This window comes from Podarcis bocagei (genome assembly GCF_964188305.1).
Source record: "Podarcis bocagei genome assembly, chromosome: 11".
Taxonomy (NCBI): Eukaryota; Metazoa; Chordata; class Lepidosauria; order Squamata; family Lacertidae; genus Podarcis; species Podarcis bocagei.
Genome location: NC_138136.1, coordinates 51,037,517 through 51,047,516, shown reverse-complemented (window position 1 = coordinate 51,047,516; position 10,000 = coordinate 51,037,517).

Here is a 10,000-nt window from a genome sequence, read left to right as displayed (position 1 = left end):
AGGGGAGGGGGCAGGGAACCGCAAGAAAGTAAAGAGAACAAAGAAAATGTCTGTTTGAAGCAACACATGTGAAATATACTCAGAGCCGAGTGTGAATTTCATGCTCTTTATTAAGCTCATAGTAGCAATGAATGAAACTTTCCCCCCAAACGTCTAGCTATATATACATTATTTACACAATGGGCCCCGCGTGATTGGCTAATTCCAGGCTGCTCCTGTAGGCCAATCAGGTTGCAGATTCACCTCCTCCAGAAGCCTGATTGGCTGTTCCTGCAGGCCAATCAGATCGCTGATTCACTTCCACCTGGAGCTGGCTCCTGCAGACCAATCAGACTGCCGCATTCTGGATCCTATTGTTCTAGGATTCGGCTCAGTACATAACAACGCGTATTCTGTGGGAACCCATCACTTGTGGCTGGGAAAACAAAATTGGTGGCAGAACTCTTCCTGAGCCACGAGGCAGAGGATTAATTCGTAAGATTCCCGGCAGGCAGCCATGCTAGTCGGTTGTAGCAAAACCAACGCCATGGTGGCATCTTAAAGGCCTACAAGTATACTGTGGGGTTTGGACTGCAAAACTTTATTCCGCAATAAATTTGTTGCTCTTTATAGTGCCAATGGATTCCTTGTGCTACTGTTATTATTTAATTGCTAAAAGAGTTTCGTTTCTTTCCCTGCTTTTGTGTACAATCCTTAAAAGAACATAAAAATTGCTCTGACGGAGAGTGAAGGCTCCTTTATTATCAACAAGCTCTGGACAGTCCTGACCAAAAAAAGGAGAAAAGCACCCTAGAGAGTTAACCACCTCAGCAAACCTTTTCTGTACATGTGCGAAGCAGATAAAAAAAAATAATTAAATGTTTTATTGGCTTTAGATAGGTACGAAAAGCATGACAGAAAAGAACGAACGTGCTTGTTAAAATGGGATGCTTATAAGAATATATGCGGGGTGCGAGAGTGACCCCCAAGGCTCAACGGCAGTTCTTATCACAAGGCAGTTGCGGGTGCCATTTCTCGTTATTCCACCCAGTGTGAGCCATGTGGTGCAGCCTTAAACTCTTCTCCTTCGAGAACAATGGGGATGACACTCTCGGTGCCTTTGCCTTCTTCACTGGCCTCATGACCTCCTGGCCTTTGCGGTTCATAGGTCACCTCAGGCAGCAGGCAGGCAGTTTTTGATGTAACCTCTGAACTCCAGAGGATAAAAGACTGCAAAGCCCTGAGAGACGATCCATCTCTGCGCGGTCACAATAAAGAATGCCATTCAATCAGGGCACGGCGTACAAATTAAATGACGCTCTCTCTCTCTCTGGCGTTCGCTCCTGAATCTAAATTCGCCTTGTGTATTGGGGAACGGGAGAGGGAAGTGAGGGGCGAGGTGTCACGAGGGGAGAGGGAGCTGCAACAGAGCAGGGGAGGATGACCCTCCGAGCCAACTCGGTGAGGTGCAAAAGCAAATTGGTGGCGTGGGACAACGGGGAAGGCTCTCCAAGCCGTGACTGACAAGCACGATTAATTTGCAAGCCGTTCCTTGCTGTGGTTTGATGGGGAGAAAGATGCTCAGCGGTGGAAGGAAACGTTCTCTCCGTTGCCTGGAAGAAAGAGTAGGTCTTCACCTGGTGCTGGAAGGATGTTAATGTTGGCCTTCCGTGATTGAGATTACCCAGGCGTCATTCCTTGTTGTTTTAAGTCATCCCTTTCATCATCCTGTTCCAATAAATATTACAGAAATACAGTGGTAGCTCAGTTTCAGAACAGTCCTGTTTATGAACAATTCGGTTTACGAACTCCGCAAAACCGGAAGTAGTGTCCCGGTTTGAGAACTTTACCTTGGTCAAAGAACAGAATCTGAACGGTGGAAGGTCACCGGCAGTGGGAGGCCTCATTAGGGAAAGCACGCCTCGGTTTAAGAACAGTTTTGGTTTAAGAACGGACTTCTGGAAGGGATTACTTTGTACTTTGTCAGCGGAGAAAGGAGAATTCCAGAGGCTGAGCCTCTACCATTAGGTAGGGTGAGGAAGGTGCCATTTTAAGTCAACAAACTGACCATTGCATATTGTACCGCAGTGGAGGGGCACCGTGCAGGTTGGTTTTTTGCAACTCGGGTATTGTAGCACCTGGAGATTTCTCTGGATGCAATAAGTCTAAGTGGGGTGTTTTCTTAGCAGCGGGCAAGCATTTTCCAATCAGCCTGTGATGTGATGAGTGGGAAGAATTGACATGATTAGGCCTGTGACAGCCAGACGGGTCCACTATTCACTCTTCCCTGCAATAAAGGGGGAAGCTGCCGGATTCAGAGCTGTGACAAGGCGAAGCATCTCAGAGCATTCTTGTTTAAAGGATCTCTTGCCTGCTTCCTCCCAGATGAATCTAGTGGCTTTTGTGAGGCTGGACAACTAGCTGACCAACAACACAATGAATGTAAGCCCCAATAGGTCTCCGTCCCAGGCCAGTGGTCATAGGGTTGAGGCCTAAATCGTTTAGGATTCGTTTAGTTTAGTTTCAAGACCAACAGACAACACATATCCAGTTTGTTGTACCTTTAACTAATGCTGTTAGCGTTGTCTATAATTTACGGCAAGAGTAAAGGAAGCAATTTATGATGTCAAGAAAATGACTGACCGCTATTATCAACTGTACTTCTCATTTCCATATTGAGCAACTCAAATCCTATTTTCTACAGACTTCTCACTTGTCACCTTTCTCTGATTCTAATACAGTTTGAGAACTGTTACTTCCATATTTTTTACCCATATGGGCACGAATGGTGGAAGATTCCCCATTCCATTAGCCGCCACACTGACATGACTGGATTTAATAGCTTCGTAATAAACCCCCATTTTAGGATCAACAGAAAGCTCAAACCCTGTTTATCTTTAATTAATGCAATTAGCATTGCCCAGTCATTCTCTGAGCTGAATCACAAACCAAATGTGAATTGTACCTTCCACTTTCCTCTATACATTGGTTTGGCCCATGGATGGAATGGAAGGACTTACATACAACATTGTGAGACAATTCAGTCTGCAGTTAAGCAAATTTCACTACACATGGATTAAGGAAATAATAGTAAAGGTAAAGGGACCCCTGACCATTAGGTCCAGTCGTGACCGACTCTGGGGTTGCGGCGCTCATCTCGCTTTACTGGCCGAGGGAGCCAGCGTACAGCTTCCAGGTCATGTGGCCAGCATGACTAAGCCGCTTCTGGCGAACCAGAGCAGCACACGGAAATGCCGTTTACCTTCCCGCCGGAGCGGTACCTATTAATCTACTTGCACTTTGACATGCTTTCGAACTGCTAGGTTGGCAGGAGCAGGGACCGAGCAACGGGAGCTCAACCCGTAGCAGGGATTCGAACCCCTGACCTTCTAATTGGCAAGTCCTAGGCTCTGTGGTTTAACCCACACTGCCACCCGCGTCCCTAAGGAAATAATAGTGATGGCTTATTCCTACGTACACTTTCAGAATACCCAGACTATTCCACATTTGAAGTTTGGGTGTACTCTTGGATCCAGAATTGCCACGTGAGGCTCAGGTGGCCTTAGTGACCAGGAGTACCTATATCTCCCTTCAGCTGATTCATCTGCTATGCGTTGGTTGGCGGGGGGTGGGGGAACAGGTATAAAAGGAACCAACATAGAGCGGTAATTATGGTCATGGTCTAATCATAGTATTTAGAGCTTCAAAATGTTAAGATTTTTCTTCCCTGAACTCTTGCAGGAGAATTAAATATACTACCATTCTAGATTTCCTTTCTGGGGGCGTTGGGAATAGCATAATTTTCAGCAAACTTTTAAGGCTTGATAGTGTGCATGCACACGAAAGCTCATACCAAGAACTAACTTAGTTGGTCTTTAAGGTGCTACTGGAAGGAATTTTTTTTATTTTGACTATGGCAGACCAACACGGCTACCTATCTACTAGTGCTACCTCAGTTTACAAACAGTCCTGTTTACACACTATTTCGGTTTACAAACTCGGCAAAACCAGAAGTAGTCTTCCGGTTTGTGAATGTTACCTCAGTCTACGAACGGAGGCTGAACGGTGAAAGGGCACTGGCAGCGGGAGGCCTCATTAGGGAAAGCGCACCTCGGTTTAAGAACAAATTTGGTTTAAGAACAAATTTCTGGAACGGATTAAGTTCGTAAACTGAGGTCCCACTGTAAACCTGAAGAAACGTTTAAGAAGGCTACTATATAAAGAGGTTGACAACTGTTATGTACTGAGTTGAATAGGATCCAAACTGAAGCAGTCTGATTGGTTCTAGAACAATAGGATCCAAATTGCAGCAGTCTGATTAGTCCTAGAACAATAGGATTCAGAATGCAGCAGTCTGATTGGTCCTAGAACAATGCAGCAGTATGATTGGTTGGCAGGAACCACCCAATCCGGCTCCAGATAGAAGTGAATCCACAACCTGATTGGCTTACAGTAGAATTCCGGAATTAGCCAATCATGTGCAGCCCATTGTGTAAATAATGTATATAAAGCAGATACTGTGAGGGAACTTTCATTCATTCCTCCTCACCACTATGAGCTGAATAAAGAGCATGAAATCACTTTGCGACTCTGAGTATATTTCAACAACCCTGGTAATGAAAGATATGCTGCCTGTTGATTCTTGCCTACAGATTCAGGCTCCCTATAGGTCTTGGTAAAAGGTTTATTAAACAGAAATTCATGCAGTTCTGTGGCATGGCTCTTAATACAGACCTACATTTCCGTGCGCTGCTCTGGTTCACCAGAAGCGGCTTAGTCATGCTGGCCACATGACCCGGAAGCTGTCTGCGGACAAACGCCGGCTCCCTCAGTCCATAGAGCGAGATGAGCGCCGCAACCCCAGAGTCGGTCACGACTGGACCTAATGGTCAGGGGTACCTTTACCTTTATGAATGAGGATCACAGGGTCATATGCGTGGGCTTCCATATGTACACACATGCATGTATACAGCAATACATTCATGTTGGACCTGCATTTAATGGCTAATCAAATCCATACAGCATCTTGAATCTGAGCTCACCCTGGTCTTCCCTTCACCCTCAATGCCTTTTCTACATAAACACACACACACATGCCAGAGATCAGTAATGAGAGCTCACTAATGGATTGGCTTAAGTATAGAACAACATCCCATCACTGTTCCAGAAAATAATCAATCAAGCACTTAATTTTAAACGTAAAAACTAAGCTGCCTAGAGACTGTTAATAGATAACCAAATAAATTAACAGTTGTGGGTGGGTTTTCATTTGAGACAAGGTCAAATTGCCTGCTCTCCCTTCCCCCTCCTCTTCTTGCTATTTTTTTTTTTTAAAAAGCTCTTTGTTAATGCTGTCCTTGGGTTTCAGCTGATTTTTGATAAGGGAATGGGAAATTGTGCGAGGCCGTCGTTTCCAAAGGGTGCTCTGCAGGAGCACGTTAGGAGTTTCTCACAGAGTAATGGAGGAGGGCAAGCTTCTGTGAATAATAGCTTGCCCACCTTTTGCTAATCTCCTCCACATAATATTCAGCTTCAGATGGGTGTAAGTGATGTTTTTGAGGCTCACTGTCGTTATTAATTATTATTATTTATTGACTTTATATACCGGCCCTATACCTGGAGGTGTCAGGGCAGTTTGCAGAACCCAGGGTGCCTTACAATTTAAAAACACTAAGATATAAAATGCAGAGTAATCAAGAGTCCTCTCAGGCCGACTGGGAGCCAATGGGATATGTGGCCCTTGGTCTGGGCCAACTTGAATAAAATATGGTGGGGGGAGGCCAGGGACGCCCCGCCCTGCGTAATCGATCACATGACATGGTGCACACGCACCATTTGAATGGCAATGCCCATCAACTTGGGGGGGTGGCTATGACGTTAATATATGAGAGTGCTGGAGGTGAAATAGTTAAACGGGTTACCCAATCAGAACCCGGGGGGTGGAGTCAGAGGGACTATAAAACCAGCTCTGGGAGGGGCGAAGGGAGGAGTTCGTTGGGAGGTTGGTTGGAGTGGGAGTGAGTCTGTGGGTAGGTTGAGTTAGTGTCGAGAAATAAGCTGAGTCAGGAACAGTTAGGGGCTAAGAAGACAAGTAAATATCTGAGAGGTGGTTTAGTGAGTGAGAGCAGGTAGCGGAAGTTGTAGGTCTGGATAGGCACCCAATGATAATAATGAACCGATACTGTTTATGAAACCACACGCTTGTTAAACTGCAATAAATAAACAGAAGTTTATGTTCCAATTTAACCCTGACTGGACTCAGTATTGTCCCTGGTAGGGCCTGGGTGGTGGCAGCGAGAAATAAAGTGGTGGCACAGGGATCAATAGATGGTGAAATGTTTGGGGACCCTCTGTGATCGCCACAGTGGCCCCCTCAAATATTTTATTGGGGAGGCCAAAGGACTTCAGCCCCTAGGAGTTGGCTCCTATGGGTCTTTAGCAGCTGCAGGGATGTTGGGGGAGCAGCTGCCCCAATTGGGGTCTCACAGGCCGTAGATGGTTCTGCTAGGAGCCAATGGTTTTATGTCCTTGCTTGTGCTTGCATCCCTCAACAAGGATCTTTCAGCGCATTGCCAAAACACACACCTGTTTTGCCTTTGATGTTTGGAGAACAACATAGCATGAGATGTTCAGCCTGCTTTTCCCAAGCAAAGACAAGCAGTGAAGGCAACCCATGCAGCTTCGCTATTTGTGCTTTAATAAAAAGGTGAAGACATCACTTGCATCAAAGTTGCATGTCATGCTGCACATTTTCTATGCGTATATGACTGGTTTTTACACCAGGTCTGTTTCGCTGATATTGATGATGACGCACCAGTTTCTAGAAGCAAATCGCTAAGGTTGAGTGAGTTCCATAAACCAGCACGACACAAGCTTGCGCTGCTATTAGGCAGACTTTATCCATGTGCCTTTACAGTGGCAAAGAACGTATAAGAAGAGCCCAGCTGGTGCAACGACAGCAGCAAGAATATTATTGGCACAAAAATGGAAGCAAGAAGAATTACCGGTGAAAGAAGAATGGAGGATGAAGCTGATGGACTATGCAGAATTGGATAAATTAACAGGCAGGATTTGAAACCTGCGGGATCAGAGATTCTTAGAGGACTGAAGTAAATATATGAACTATTTGAAAAGTAATTGTGATGAACAGATTACGCTAGCAGACTGCAAGAAGTTTTGTAAGGTGGATTATTTGAAATATTACAGGAAAGACTATGAAAAGAATTATTAGTTAAGGACAATTAAATGCAGTATAGAAATTAAGAAATGCAGAATAAGTGATAAAGAACAGAAAATCATCAGAGGTGTTGATGGAAGTCTAAAACATTGTAGAAGATGAGAAGATATGTTGTATGACTGTTGGAACGGATATGTTAAAAAAATCAATAAAAATGTATAAAAAAAGAAGAAGTGCCCAGCCGGATCAGACCAAAGGTCTGTCTAGTCCAGCATTTTGTTCCCTCATTTGCCAATCGCCTATGAGAAGCCTACATCCAGGGCACAAGTGCCAGTAATATTCTCCTGCTTGGGTACCCTAGCAGCTGGCAGTCAGCTACTGTCTTTGATACCAGGGGTAAATGACCATTGTTTTTAATAACCATTGCCAGCTTTATGCTCCACAAATTTGTCCAGTACCCCTTTAAAGTCATCCAAGACAATGGCCATTCCTATCTGTACTTTCTGTTCTACTCTACAGCTAGTAGAGCTTCGCTTTCCCACGCAGCCTCAAAACTGATGCGCCTTCAGCGTACTATCAAATAAAGCTGTGATACCCTGATATTGCCTTACAATGGAGTAAGTTTAAGAGATTTGGTGATTAGGCTAGGCAATTCGTACAATGCACTCAAGGATTTGCTTTGCCATCCTTTTCAGATGCAAATACTGTATAAACAATTATAAACTAATGCTACCAAAAAGACGTCAGCCAAATAGATGTGGCAAAAGAAAGCATCTGCGCTAATTATACACTCCCTGCTAATCGAAAATCACCCGTGTTTCTCCCCCCGTCATCATCTGCCTGCCAGAAGCTGGAAAATTAATTGTTATCTACATTATGGGCTAGCAGCAAAAAGCAAACCAAACAGGTTGGGGTAATTATCCCACTTGAGGTTAAGGATACATAAAAATTGAATTTTAAATACCTCCTGCTACCGTGGGATAAAACACGATGCCTCATCGTTAATGCCAGCTAATTCTTCCTCCCTTCTTTGGTACGAAGATAAAAACCCCAATCAATTTTTATAGCCATTATAACATTCCCACAAAACTTAAGACTTCAGTTTTCACGTCTGGGCAGATTCTCAGCCGACAGCCAAGCAATCTGCATGAGCATCCAAGCACTGTCTGTTGGGGTTTGAGGAAGAGGTAGAAAGAAAGAGTGCAGTCCTTTGGTTTTGTGTGTTCTACATTGACATCATCTTTTCTGCACTTCTGGCTTGTTAGCAAACCAAGATTAGGTAAAGGTAAAGGGACCCCTGACCATTAGGTCCAGTCGCGGACGACTCTGGCGTTGCGGCACTCATCTCGCTTTATTGGCTGAGGGAGCCGGTGTACAGCTTCCGGGTCATGTGGCCAGCATGACTAAGCCACTTCTGGCGAACCAGAGCAGCGCACAAAAACACCGTTTACCTTCCCGCTGGAGCGGTACCTATTTATCTACTTGCACTTTGTGCTTTCGAACTGCTAGGTTGGCAGGAGCAGGGACCGAACGGGAGCTCACCCCGCCGCGGGGATTTGAACCTCCAACCTTCTGATCGGCAAGCCCTAGGCTCTGTGGTTTAACCCACAGCACCACCCGCATCCCAGCCAAGGTTAAGGTGTAAGTATTGGTACGTATATATAAAGCCCTTAGTGGCTAGGGACCAGTTTACTCGTGGGATCAACTTATCCCACATGCGTCCATTCTATCAGTTACAGATTCTACACAGTGCTCATTCTGCAGGTGTAAGAAATCAAGTCTTTTTGGTGTGGCAGTACTTGCACTTTGAAACTCCCTATTGACATTAGGCAGGTGCCTTTATTGCTTGCTTTGTTTGGGCAAACCTATCCCTATTGACAAGTTTTAATCTCTTTTTTTGTTTTTTATTAATAATTTTAAAACATCTTGTAAAGCACTTAAGAGATTTTACTACAATCATAGAATTGCAGAGTTGGAAGGGACCTCAAGAGTCATCTAGATCAGTGTTTCCCAAACTTTTTTGGGCAACGGCACACCTGTTTACTGAAAAAAAATCTCGCGGCACACCACCATTAAAGCCCCGCCCCGTGACGTCAGCGCGCAGCGTCACGCCGGGAGGGACACACGAAAGTGAAAGTTTTTTCCCTCCCCCCTCAGTCCCTCGCTCGGAATTCAGCTCGTTTGGGGCATCGCTCCGGCTGCTCCCTCTCCCACCGCGCAGGAGCGATGCCTCTCTCTGGCTCTCCCTCCGCGCAGGCTGAGGGAGGGAGGGAGGTGCGCGTGTGACCCGTCTCTGCTGGGAGACCAAACCCAGCGAGGCAGAGTCGCGCGGAGGCGCCCAGGCAGCGCTGCCGGCTGCGAGGAGGAGCGCCAGGCAGCAGCAGGAGGCGCGGCCTCTCCTCGCCGCCGCCGCCCCGCCTCTCGCCGCCCGACTCGCCCGCCTCCCTCCAGGCATCTCGCGGCACACCAGCCGATGTCTCACGGCACACTCGTGTGCCGCGGAACACCGGTTGGGAAACACTGATCTAGATAAGCACCCAGCAATGCAGGAATCTCAGCTAAAGCATCCATGAGAGATGGCCACCCAACCTCCGCTTAAAAACCTCCAAGCAAGGGAGTCCACAACTTCCCTTTATCAAATAGTATACCTGAAGGAGTGTATCCACCCCCATCGTCAGCCTGGATGCTGAGGGCCAGATCCGAAGGCCTTCTGGAGGTTCCCTCACTGCAAGAAGTGAGGTTACAGGGAACCAGGCAGAGGGCCTTCTCGGTAGTGGCACCCGCCCTGTGGAACACCCTCCCATCAGTTGTCAAGGAAATAAACAATTATGATTTTTATAAGAC